Here is a 12,634-nt window from a genome sequence, read left to right as displayed (position 1 = left end):
TCCATACGTGAAATGCTAATCAAGTTTCTGTGTAATGAAGGAACATAAAGCACATCTCTAAGTACAAGCATGAAACCATCAACTAGCTCTAGAGAGACATCGCCAACAGCTTCAACTTCTGCTTGGACTCCATTTGCGACTTCAACGCATCTTTCGCTTCTTTGCGTAGTCCTCGTCGAACGGAATCCCTATAAAGAATTTGCAACATGAACAGTTGCACCTGAGTCAATCCACCAAGTAGATTTCGAATACTGTGTATACAAGGATTCATTTACAAAAGAAATAGTATTCTCACCTCTTTTTGCCATTATTGACTTTAACCAGTCGGGACAGTCTTTCTTGAAGTGCCCCTTTTTCTTGCAGTGTAGACATTGATCTTTGTTTACTGTGAGAGGCTTTTGGTGATTCTGCTGCATAGGAGCCTTTCCTCGTGCCTTGAAAGAGGAGTTAGCAATCTTTTTCCTGTTGTCCTTCACATAGTGCAATGAACCACCATATGAGGATCTAAGTCTGTCCTCTTCCTGCACGCACATGGCTATCATTTTTTCCATGTCCCACTGTTCTGGCTGCATGTTATAATTGACAACAAAAGTGTCAAACTCTTTTGGCAAAGAAGCGAAAACCAAATGAATAATGTGCCCAGGCTTGAGCTCAAGATCCATTGGCTTCAACTGTGCTGCCAAGTTATACATCCTCATGATGTGATCTCTTATGCCAGTCCCTCCTCCATTGTACCTCTCTATGGCCAGCTGCTTGAACAGCTGGGTAGCGTATATCTTTGAGGAACCAGTGAACTGATTCCTTATCTTCTCGAGGTACTCTAAGACGGAGTCACACTCTGTGATCGAGCCCAAAATAGCAGGCTCAATCGTATTCTTTACCAAAGCCATACATTTCTTGTTGGCAGTGGTCCACTGTTTGTTTACAAGGGTGTATGCCAACTCCGGTGGAGCATAGTCCCTTTCCTTTTGCTGCCATGCAGCATCATCATCACCTTCAGCCCTCACTGGCTTCTGTGGAGCTTGTGGCCGCGGTGTAGTCAGCACCCAGTTAACTTCTCCACAAACGAAGGAGAACTCAATCTTCTTCCTCCATTCTGTATAGTTGTTGCCTTTCAGAATGGGTATCTCTTTGAGACAAGCCATTAAGTTGAATGATCCTGAAATTTACAATCCAAAGTGAGATCATAACAACAATTGCATGATTTATTTCCAACGTTGGTCAAAAAATAAAACATACAACTGTTGATGCAATTTAAAACTATATCACCGTTGGGCAGAAATAGAAATAAAAGCATCAAAAGAACTTTTTAAATCATGATACAGTTATTAACAACGTTGGTCAGAAAATAACAGCACCATAATCTAATTAACTTTATCATGCTCTCACAAATTTAATTATCTCGTTGGTTCAAATTAAATTTAAATGGAGCAATAAATATGACTTTTGCAGCGGAAACTGTGAAATAAATCTATTTTCAGAAGCAAAACCACTGTACAGACTTTATTAATCTCTAATACAAATTATCCCGTTGGTTCAAAATAGATTAGAGACTAAAACTATGCAAAAAAACATCAAGTAAATGCTTCTGGAAATAGAAAAAACTAATTATCAGGCATTACTGTGCAAAATTCGTATTTCGGCCCAGCCGCGAAAAATGGCCCACAGCCCGTTCCCGCGCTCGGCCTGCTCGCGCGACGCAGCCGGCCCGCCAAAAAGGCCCACGAAACGGCCGGCCCAAAACTTGGTCTGCTCGCTCGGCGCGCCTGGTTGCTTTCGCAGGCCGCAACCTGGGCCTGGGCCACCGAAGCGGCCCAGCGCTTCCTCCCGCCTGGGCCAAAAGAAGCCCGGATGATCTCAACCGTTCGTCCAAATTCGACGGTCGAGCATCATTCTCGGCGGATCAAAACCGGCCGACGGCCGGCTCCCTGGAAACCCTAGCGCATTTCCGTTCTTTCCCCCCGCGAGCGCCCGCCGTGGCGGCGGCGGCGGGGCTGTCTCTCCCGCGCCCGGCGATGGCCGGCGGCGGCGGTGGAGGGATGGCCCCGCCGGCGCACGGCCGCGGCAGCCCCCTCCCCTTTCTCTTTCTTGCCTCCCCCCATTCTCCCTCCGAGCCTCCGAAAAAGCGAGATTCAGAGAGCCATGGCGACCATGGAGGAGGGCCGACGCCACCGCGGGTCCCCTCGCCGGCGCGCGCGTCCACCGCAAGGTTGGGCGCGCCGCCGTCGAGCGGTCCTTTGGTGGTGTTGTTGCGCCCCCCCGAGCCCTGAGCGGATGCGCCGGCGGTTCGGGTGGACTTTTTCCCCGACGAGCCCGAGGCTCGGCCGGCCTTTGCCGCTCGCCATCGGTGGACGTGCGGCGGTGAAGTCGACGACAGGTAAGCCGCCGCTTTCTTTCTTTAGATCTAGGGTTAGGGTTAAGGTTTTACTTTTTCTATTTCTTTTGAATCTACTTCTTTTTCCCGATCTAGAAGGGCTTCTAGTGAGGTGTCTGATACCATTGTTAGAGCCGTGCCTAGGATCTCTAGATGCACATCTAGTCGGGATCATAAAAGACATGAGGGTCATGGTGTTCCTGGTGTATGTGCCGAGAGTGAGAGAGAGGGAGAGAGAGAGAGGTACCTTCACCCCTAGAGGTGGGAGCAGCAGAGCTGCTGGCCATCGCTGGTTCGCTTGGTGGAGTCTGCGCAAGGCAGCGATGCGCAGTGCCGAGTCCGGTCGCCGGTGAGGTGGCGGTGGTGCTTCCCGCCGCTACTGCGCAAACCTAGATCGGTAGGTGTGTCGGTGGGGCGGCTGGCTGCGGCGAACCTCGTGAGCCGAGCCGGGTCCCCCACCCTGTTTATATAGCGCAGCGCGACAGGGGCCCACCACCCATTGCTATGGTGAGCGCCCCCGATCAGGGCGCGGATCAGGGTCCCGATGAGCCTTTGGGCCCATTGGGAAAGAGATCAATTTAACATTTGGTACACCTTCATCGGGTTTCAAGCAATCCAAATCCTCCTCTGGTGAGAAAGCATAATATCAATTTTACTTTACCAGTTCATTTACTAAAGAGTTGATAACCCATGATTTATATATAGTGTATAGAATAAATTTACCATCCATTGCATTTGTTGGATCATCTGATTCCCAAAACTCGGAGTCCAATGGATCTTTATCACCCAGAACATTATTTAATCCTATTCGCAACGTGCAATTTGTGTCAGTCTCAATGCCATAGGAGATGTCAAATCAAATTATTCATTTATATAAACCAAACATATTGATGGGAAGATCATACTCTTGACAGCACCCCTTGTTCTTGGACCAGTCATCACTTCTGTTACTGCCGACTGCCCAGTTCCAAACAATGGTGGCTGCAATGCAACATCTATATAAAGAACAAACATATCAACGCCTTCATATAATATAATATAAACAAAAGGATTTCAAAATGTATTATATATATACCCTGTGTATGCATGTTCTTTTGTCGACGGACCTCCCTTTTCTAAAAAAACCTTTTGTTGTTTTGCCGCGTCTGACATTTTAGCAAATCGTTCCCTCTTCTCTTTCTCCCTCTTACGTTCTTCTGGAGTGACCTCCTCCACATCAACTGCATTAAAAATTAGTAATATTATTAGATATACAATGACACCAAAGATAGCATAAATATGTACTTCATATAGTGACCTGTCATAATGGACAATCAAGACTTCTCAATTGATGGTTGATCGATTTCAGTGCGCCTCATTTGTGCATCTTTCCTTGTATACCAGTTTTCATCATCATCATCATCCAGTAAAAGACCATTGAATAATTCTATTGGTTCTGGCTGTGTCATAACAGATTGAGGAGTACCAATTTGGCGACCATGATATGTACGTGCCAGATTCGGCAATGTGGGTTATTTCATCGGAAGCAAAGAATGGATGCTTTATAAAAAGGAAACTGCAATAAATATGCATTAGATCAATACCAATTGAATCATTAGTACAATAACCTACATTGGTTATCTGTTTCTATCATTATTTTAAGCTGACCAATAAAAGATAATAATGCGTGTTCAGGCAGTACAAGGGTTGCACGGGTAATAATCTAAAAAGAAGCTAATACAAGGAGAGTCCGCATGATCAGAAATGCTAGCCAAATGCTCTTTGACAAAAAAAGTTACTGGCCAATTAAAATGACGCAGGGTCTAAAATAAGTAGACATGCATGAGATAAGATGCTGTCCAATTCAAAATCACGCACCCAAAGAAGATGTGCTGGCATTCGATAGGAATAAAAAGGCAAAAGACGAACAAAACTGGAACCTTGTAGTGGTAGATCGATGCCCCTGTGCCGTGGCCGCACTATCGCTTGGCCTCCGCCTGCCACTCGTGATTGATCTTGCCGAGGCGTTGTAGCACTGGCTCTCCGGCGGGACGACCCCCTTGAGTAACAGCGTGGCGACTACGGTCGTCTGCGGGTCCTCGACGGCGACAACCCCGGCCCTTCCAGTGGCGGCGGGGTCGACGGCCTGCGGCACCTCGATGGCGGCGGCCCACTCTATTGGTGTCGTCTGCGGGTCCTCGACGGCGACAACCCCGGCCCTTCCAGTGGCGGCGGGGTCGACGGCCTGCGGCACCTCGATGGCGGCGGCCCACTCTATGGGTGTCCTCCACCACGCCACGCTTGGCCTCCGTCTGCAAGTCGTGAACGATCTTAATTGCCGAGGTGTTGTCGCACTGGCTCTCCGGCAATGACCTTCCTCGAGCGGCAACGTGGTGACGACGGTCTGCGGCTCCTCGACGGCGACGACCCCTTCCAGTGGCGGCGTGGTGACGATGGCCTGTGACACCTCGATGGCGACGACTCACTCGAGCGGTGTGAACGACGATGGCCCTGCGGCACCTTGACGACCCCCTCAAGCCGATGTTAAAAATTATTCGAAGAAGCAATCACGGGCTACGTACTAATTGCCATGCATGAAGCAAAAGGAAAGAAGCCATAATTATCGTGCATGCAATTGCACGTACGCTTACGAGATCTCCGTGGCAATCAATCTGATGGCAAATTTGGCAAGTGTACAGGGGAGGGATCCATGCATTCCTTTGGAAATTCATGCATTCTTTTGGAAACTGCAAAGAAGGAAATACGAAGCTGATTTCTCGCTCGGCGGATGGATTTTGACGGTGGGAAAAAAAAATAGGTACAGCAGGCGGGTAGATGAGTGCGGGGTGAAAAAAGACGGGAGAAAACGGCAGTCATTTTCTAACGTCTAGTTTTCGTCCCTTTCCAACACTTTCCGACCCCTCGACCTGTCATGTGGGTCCTTAGGGGGAATTGTTTTGGGTGGGAAATATTTTCAATTGTTTTGAAAATATTTTAGGTCTGAATAAAATATTAAATCAATATTTCAATATATCACATTCGACAATTTTCTGATAGTTAGCTAAACATATGAAAATAGTAGATTCAACATTTTCTAAAATCAGATCAACATTTTGTAAAAAAAAATTTTACTACGATTCAACATTTTTCATAACATATTTTAACATTTGAGAAAAGTGGATTCAACATTTTTATAAACAACAGTCAACATCTCAAAAATACACTTTATCTATCTTCTTTGGGATCTTCTTCTTCCAGGATGGTAGGTGCGGGCAGGCGTGGCGGACGACAGGCAACAACAGCAGGGTTGGCAGGGCACGGCGGCGCGCGCGTGTGGGAGAAGTGGTCGTGCTCGGCTGCAGCGGGGCACGGCGGCGTGTGGGCCACGACGGTAGGGAGGTCGGCGCACGAGGCACCAACGGTGTGTGTGGGAAAGAGCTAGGGTTTTGTGGATGCGGCGAACAGATAAAATTTATTGGATGAATCTCAAACGCCGGAAGCTTTATAGCATATGAACTTTTGGAAGTTATATAGGTTTTTTGCACGTGCTAGGCGGCCTCGGCCGGCGAGATCCCTTCACACCTAGCGAACCTAGACCTGAGCAAAATGTGGGCCGAGCCGGCAAAAGCTCGGAATGATTCGGGTCTAATAAACATGGCCAAGCCCGCCCACGAACAACTTTCGGGGCGGTTGTTTTGGGCTTTTGTTTGTCCCAGTTCGGGCTGGGCTGCCAGCTCTTTTTTTAGTTGAAAAGAAATAAAATAATAATCGGGTTGGGCTTGACCCGCTCAGATTTTTTTCAAGTTGGGAAAATGCGCACCACGCCCTGCCCCATCAAGACCATAGGCTGGGCTTAGCTTGGCGGGCTCGGGCTGGGCCGTGGGGCTAGGCCGGGCCAAGTTTGCTCTGGTCCAAGCGAACCCCACGCAACTAACTGAACGAGAATGGCGCTGCTTTTCTTTTGTTGCTACGCCAGCAGTAGCATTCCGTTGCCACAGTACACGCCGCCCATTCTTACGCTACGTCATCAATCACGATGCTCACATTCCATTTGCCCCACGCATCATCCATCGCGCCAGCCAGAACGATGCCGACGGACGGGAAAAGCCGCGCGGCCGTATCCATCCCGCCGGGCCGATGGATGGTAGCGGCCCACTATGCTGCTGCACTCGGCAGGCAGGCCGTTTTAACCAGGCTTCGCACGCGCTGGGCTGCTTGGCTGCACCGCCGCCGGATGGGACCACGCCAGTTTTATGGCCCGTGCGGGACAAGGCCGCCTAGGCCCACCTCCGCTTTTCCCCATTCCGAGCTAGGAGTATTTGGTTGGCATGCGTAGGTCCCCAAAGACGGCAGTAACCAAACCCGGCTGTCGTGGCGGTCCGTGCTGCGACGTCGGCCGCGCGGCAGTAGCGTGCGATCCGGCAGCGTTGGCTCGTGACCCCAAGGGGCAGTGGACGGCGTCTTTCGTGTCTTTCTGGGAGACGTCGTCCTAGAGGTCTTCTGACCCGATATATTTATTATCTAGACAAAATCTGTTTCTTCAATTTCTGCACGACGAGGTTTGGCGAGCAGTAGGGAAAGTTTTCTTACAGGACGATTCCGACATAAGTTTATAAGTAGACGAGTGATGTGATGAATTGATGCTGCATAAAGACAACGTAAGATTTAAACATGGATGGAGAAAAAAAATTAAATCTTAGTTTTTTAATTGTCTTTATTGGTTGTGTTTTTTTACTCCTCAATTTTAAGGATTAGAGTCTAAAAATTCTTTGTAACCCCACCTTAATTATATATATACACCATATAAGTATAGTATGCAAGACTTTATCCTTTATCTAGAAAAATAGATAGATCAAACATAGTAAGTAGGAACATCATCTCATTTTTATATATTCCCTGCGTCCTGAAATACAAGGTATTATGGAGATTTTAGGATATATTAGTCAGGGTTCTATATGGCTTCTAGAAGGCAGATAAGCAATGCATTTTTAAAACCTATATTAAACTCATGTACAATATTTTTCTTTAATATTTTTAGATATCAATCAGTAGATATTCATCAATATTTTCTTAATCCATCTTAATTGTCTTTTAAATGCATCAACATTTTTCTTTAATATTTTTTACATTCACCCATATTTTTGCTCAACATTTTTTTATATACACTAACTTTTTTTCATTCCCCAATGTCTTTTTTTGGCTCAATACACCAACCTCTGCCAGGAGACGCTTCTCCACGCGCCGAACGCGGCCGCGGCGAACGTGTACGTGCTGGCGGCGGCGGAGCACGCCAAGGCGTCGCTGGACGCCACGGCGGCGCGGGCGGAGCGGCTGCTGGGCGGCGGGTGGTTCCCGGGTCTCCAGCGGGAGGCGTACTGGTAGTGCGTCGGCGATTACCTCGACGCCAGGGGTGGCATGGTGGGCGTGGTGGCCGGCCTGGTCTCCGACTACGTGGTCGAGCACAGCGCCAGGGCGGACTACGCGCAGGCGGTGGCCGGCGTGGAACGCTGCGCCGCCGCGCTGAAGGTCTTCCAGGGATCACCGCTGGTCGCCATGAACGCCGCCGACTATGAGCGGGCCATGCTCGCGTCTGAACTGGGTGCCTTGATCCTTGGCAAGCAGTAGCTAACTAGAGGTCCGAGTTGTTCATTTTGTCGTGCGCCTTCTTTGGATGTAGATGAGAATGACTAAACGAGATGATATTCCTATTGTTACTGTATCTTTGATCTATCTGCATTAGCTTGCAACTAAAATATTTTGGCGATGTGGATGTCGTCTTTGGGCCTACGCATGCCAACCAAATAGGTCGAACTAGGAAAAGCAGAGGTGGGCCTAGGCGGCCTTCTCACGCATGGGCCGTAAAAGTGGTGGCGTGGTCCGTCCCATCGGCAGCCAAGCCCAGCGCGTGGGAAGCCTGCTTAATGCGGGAATCCGATGGATAGACCCTTCACCTTCAAATGTTTGAGAGGGTGGTGATCGAGGCCGGTGGGAGGCGATGGCGGCCAGCGGAGTTATGTAAGGGTACCGGATTTCTGGGGAGCTCCAATGTCCAGCGTATCTAGAGGAGGGAGGAGGTTGGGGGCGACTACAGGTTTGGCGGTGGCCGTGGTTTGACCGACGGCGGAGGCGAGATGGCGCGAGAGCGTCGCTGGTCGGGCAGGGTAGGATGCCCGGTGGCTCGTGACTAGCAGCGGGGCAGCAAGAAGCATTTGGTTAGGAAGGATGTGGCGAAGGGCAGTGGTGAATAGTGGGCGGCTGGTGCGGCAGCTACCGGTTAGTTGCCGGGGTGGTGGACGAGGGAGTGGGGATGAGTGGCGCCGGTGGGGAAGGAGGAGAAAGTGGGCTTGTAGATGGGCTGGAAGTTAAGTCCTTATCTATCTTCCATCCGCTAGGAGCTCCCTGCTTAACGGCCTGCCTGCTGAGTGCAGCAGGAACCATCATCGACCTAGAGGATAGTTACGGCTACTTACGTTATATGGCTGGACAACATGAAATTTGACTCCTAAGATTAACTTTCTTAACTCTCTTACTCTCATCCTATTTTCTCTCTCACCAATGTTTGTTGCATCTAAAATTTCCAAAACTGATTTTTTTAAAAAAAACCATCATCTCAATTCAGAGAAAAATTAACTTGATTTAGCAAAATGTGCTGCTGGACGTTGTAAGATGAATCACAGGATAAAAAAAATGAAATATCACATTTACCTAGCAAAATTGCTGCTGGACTAAATCAAGTCTGTCGTCACATTCAAATCACCAGAATATTTCAATTTTAATTTCAATGCAGACCAGAGATAGCAAGTTAACAACCACACACAATAACTCAGACCAACATCCACCGACCATCACCAATCATCATATGCTTCTAGAGCTATAACAAGTAGGAATCTCAAACTCATCTATGAATAAGGCGCCCAGATCAAAGCGCCAAGATTATTCGCGACCAGGGCCAGATCATAGTCGGCCGCGTTCAGGGCGACAAGCGGCGAGTCCTGGAACGCCATCAGCTCGCCGCCGCAGTTCTGCATGGTGGCCAACGACTTGGAGTACTCCAATACGGTGTGCTGGACCACTACTGGAAACAGCAGATTTGTCGAGTGCCCAAGGCACTCAGCGAAACCCAAAAATACTTGGCAAAGGCGGCAAATATCACTCGGCATTGATTTACTCGGCAAATGTTTCTTTACCGAGTATTTTTTGTCGAGCACTTGATAAATAGTTTGCCGAGTGCTAAACTGACTCTCGGCAAAAAGAAAAAAGTACGCGACGGAGAGAAGACGGTGACGATGGCTTTGCCGAGTGTCTAACAGAAAAACACTCGGCAAGGCAAGGCCGGCCTCTTTGCTGAGTGCCAGCTGGAAAAAAAAACACTTGGCAAAGGATGCTTCTTTGCCAAGTGCTAGCCGCTAAAAACTCGGCAAAGCCTGGCTCTTTGCCACGTATAACACTCAGCAAAGCGATCATATATTTCCAGTTTTTACGGTTCGGTCATGTATAACGTATCCCACTCAAATAAACATTACAGGCATCACACATAGTTCACAATAAGCATCATAGGCAGTTCATATAGATATATATCGATAACACATAAATGCAAATAAACTTCAGAATCACAAGTAGGTTCATTCACAACCACAAATGCAAATAAAATTCACTGAGTGCAAGGGTGTCCACTGATTAGTCACAAGTAGTCAGTGAGTAGTCACAAGTAATCCACAAATGCAAATGCAAATAAAATCACAAGTAGTCAGGAGGCTGAGGTGTCCACTGTGACCACGCTGGGTCATGAGGCTCATTCGATGCCGCTGATTGATTCTGCACAAAGAAGAAGAGATAAATCATTCTAGTTTCTAGTTTATTTCTAGTTTGTAAACTATAAATCATTCTAGTTTCTAGTTTATTTCTAGTTTCTAGTTTCTAGACATCTTGGCATCTTTATAAGATTGATTCTTCATAAACTAGAAACGATGATTATAATAGGTTGTGAAGTGACTCATAGGAGTAGTTTCCTGTAGTTGTAGGAGGTTGAGGAAGAGGGAATGGGATCGGTGGTGGAGGTTGACCCATCCTCTCACAAACACCCTGCATATACTCAAACATCTGCTCCATCCTCTGCCGCTCTGCCTCCATCCTCTGCCGCTCTGCCTCCATCCTTTCCTCTAGCGACTCCTGTAGCCTCCTTTCTTCTTCCACCTGGGCCTACAATATTTCGTCCCAATGTTACAATGCAATGCAAAAGTATGTAAAAATCAATGAACGATGAATAAAATAGAAATAACTAGGAGTGGCTCCATTTGGAACCGTGTAGTGTCCGGCCATGGACGTATCACCAGGCTGGAACTCATGCTCCTTGCTCGAATCTGGGAGAGAGTAGGAGTACTGGCCGTGTTGATTGTGCTGTCACCAAGCCAGTACCGGCCATGCTTCTTACCTCCTCCCGCCCTCATGACGACTTCTCCATCAAGGTCCTGGGTGCTCGGATCGTACTCTGGGCCATGGACCTCCCTTGCCATTGATGTGTATCCACCGAGGCGGCTATGGACGATCGCATTGCTGTACGCTAAGGGTGAGTCCTCTGGGTTGTAGTCGATGTCGGCCATCACCTTGGCCAATGCCCATGCCTTGAACTGGGAGCAAGGCTGGCCACCATGTGCCGATGACTGCAAAAAAAAAAGCAATATGATTAGAAATTATGCAGAATTGAGTGTTAGAATAAAAAAATAAATTCGCGTACCCATCTAGCCGCATATTCTTTGAGGCTGAGGTTCCCTTGATGGTGTAGTGCACTTGGCATTAGCAAAATGCCGCTCCCAACAAGCCTTGTGAGTCTCCCACTTAGGCTCGCACCACTTGTCCACCATCCGTTTCCAGCACTGAAGATGCTGGGCACACCACCACGGAGGCACCTACTCCATCAAGGTTAGAAGAGAAAAAACTTTTTTTATTTGCCGAGTGCTGAGAGAAAACACTCGACAAACTTATTGATTTGCTGAGTGTCGAGGGAAAACACTCGGCAAACTTATTTATTTGCCGAGTGCTGAGAGAAAACACTCGGCAAATGAATTTCTTTGCTGAGTGCCACTAACGGACACTCGGCAAAGAGCTAACGGCCGGCACACCCCCCTAACGGATGTTGACGTGGCGGTCTTTTGCCGAGTGCCTATTCTTTGCCGAGTGTTTTGTTCTGGTTTGCCGAGTGTTTTTTTCTACACTTGGCAAAGAGTTTTTTTGCCGAGTGCAATTACTTTACCGAGTGTTTCTCTTGCAACACTCGGCAAAGAGATTATTTGCTGAGTGCCCTAAGGATTGCACTTATCAAACCCCCTAGCACTCGGCAAATCTACTGTTTTCGGTAGTGACAGTTGGTCGACATGTCGCCGATGGTGACTGCCATGTGGCTCCTGGCCTTGGTGTAGTAGCCAATGCAGTGTAGGTACGCTTCCCGCTCGACTCCCGGGATCAAACCCCACCCCCCTGCCGCCGCCGCGGCGCAGCAGCTGGTCCGCCCGTGCCATGGTGGCGTCGAACAACCCCTTGGCGCGCTGCACCGCTGCGAGCGCGTAGATGGTCGCCTCGGCGGAGTCCGGTGAGTGCAGCAGTGTCTCCTGGCAGAGGTTGTACTGCGCCGGCGTGCTGCAGGCCTTGAGGCACGCGTCGGACCATGTCATGGTGGGGACCTTGAGACATCCGCCGGCGGCGCCGGCGCCGGCGATGAACAAGGCGGCGAGGACGACGGATAGTGCGAGAACTTTGGTCATGGCGGCTGCTCTCTTCTTCACCATGTCTGTTCTTGGTGACCGATGCCCTTTTCTAATTTCTTTCTTTCTTTCTTATCTTGATTGATGATTCTTCAAAGTCAAAACGAAATATTGAGGGTCTTTTATATGCAGAAGAAGAATTGTTTTTTCAAGTAGTTGAATTAATTAAAACATGGGCAAAAAAAGGCTAGAAATTGCGGACTGCAAGTATTTAATTTCTTAGAACAATACCAACAGGCGAATCTATTATATTGATAGGTCATAATAAATGTTTGTGTATTTACAGATTATATATCTTTCTTATATCATCTAACCACTAATTAATTTTTCATATATCAGAAAGGGAATCAAATCTACAGTTATTATTGGGGGATTTTCTTAAATCATACAGTTGTTGAACAAATGATACACACTTCACTTTTTACTTCTATATATCATCGTTAGTACATCAACCCAAGCTGCTGCATGTGCTACTAATTTGAGGAGACATAGTTATTAGTTTTGTAGTTGACAAGTTTTTCAT

Source organism: Setaria italica, chromosome VI, assembly GCF_000263155.2.
Source record: "Setaria italica strain Yugu1 chromosome VI, Setaria_italica_v2.0, whole genome shotgun sequence".
In the NCBI taxonomy this organism is placed as follows: Eukaryota; Viridiplantae; Streptophyta; class Magnoliopsida; order Poales; family Poaceae; genus Setaria; species Setaria italica.
This window is presented reverse-complemented; position numbering follows the sequence as displayed.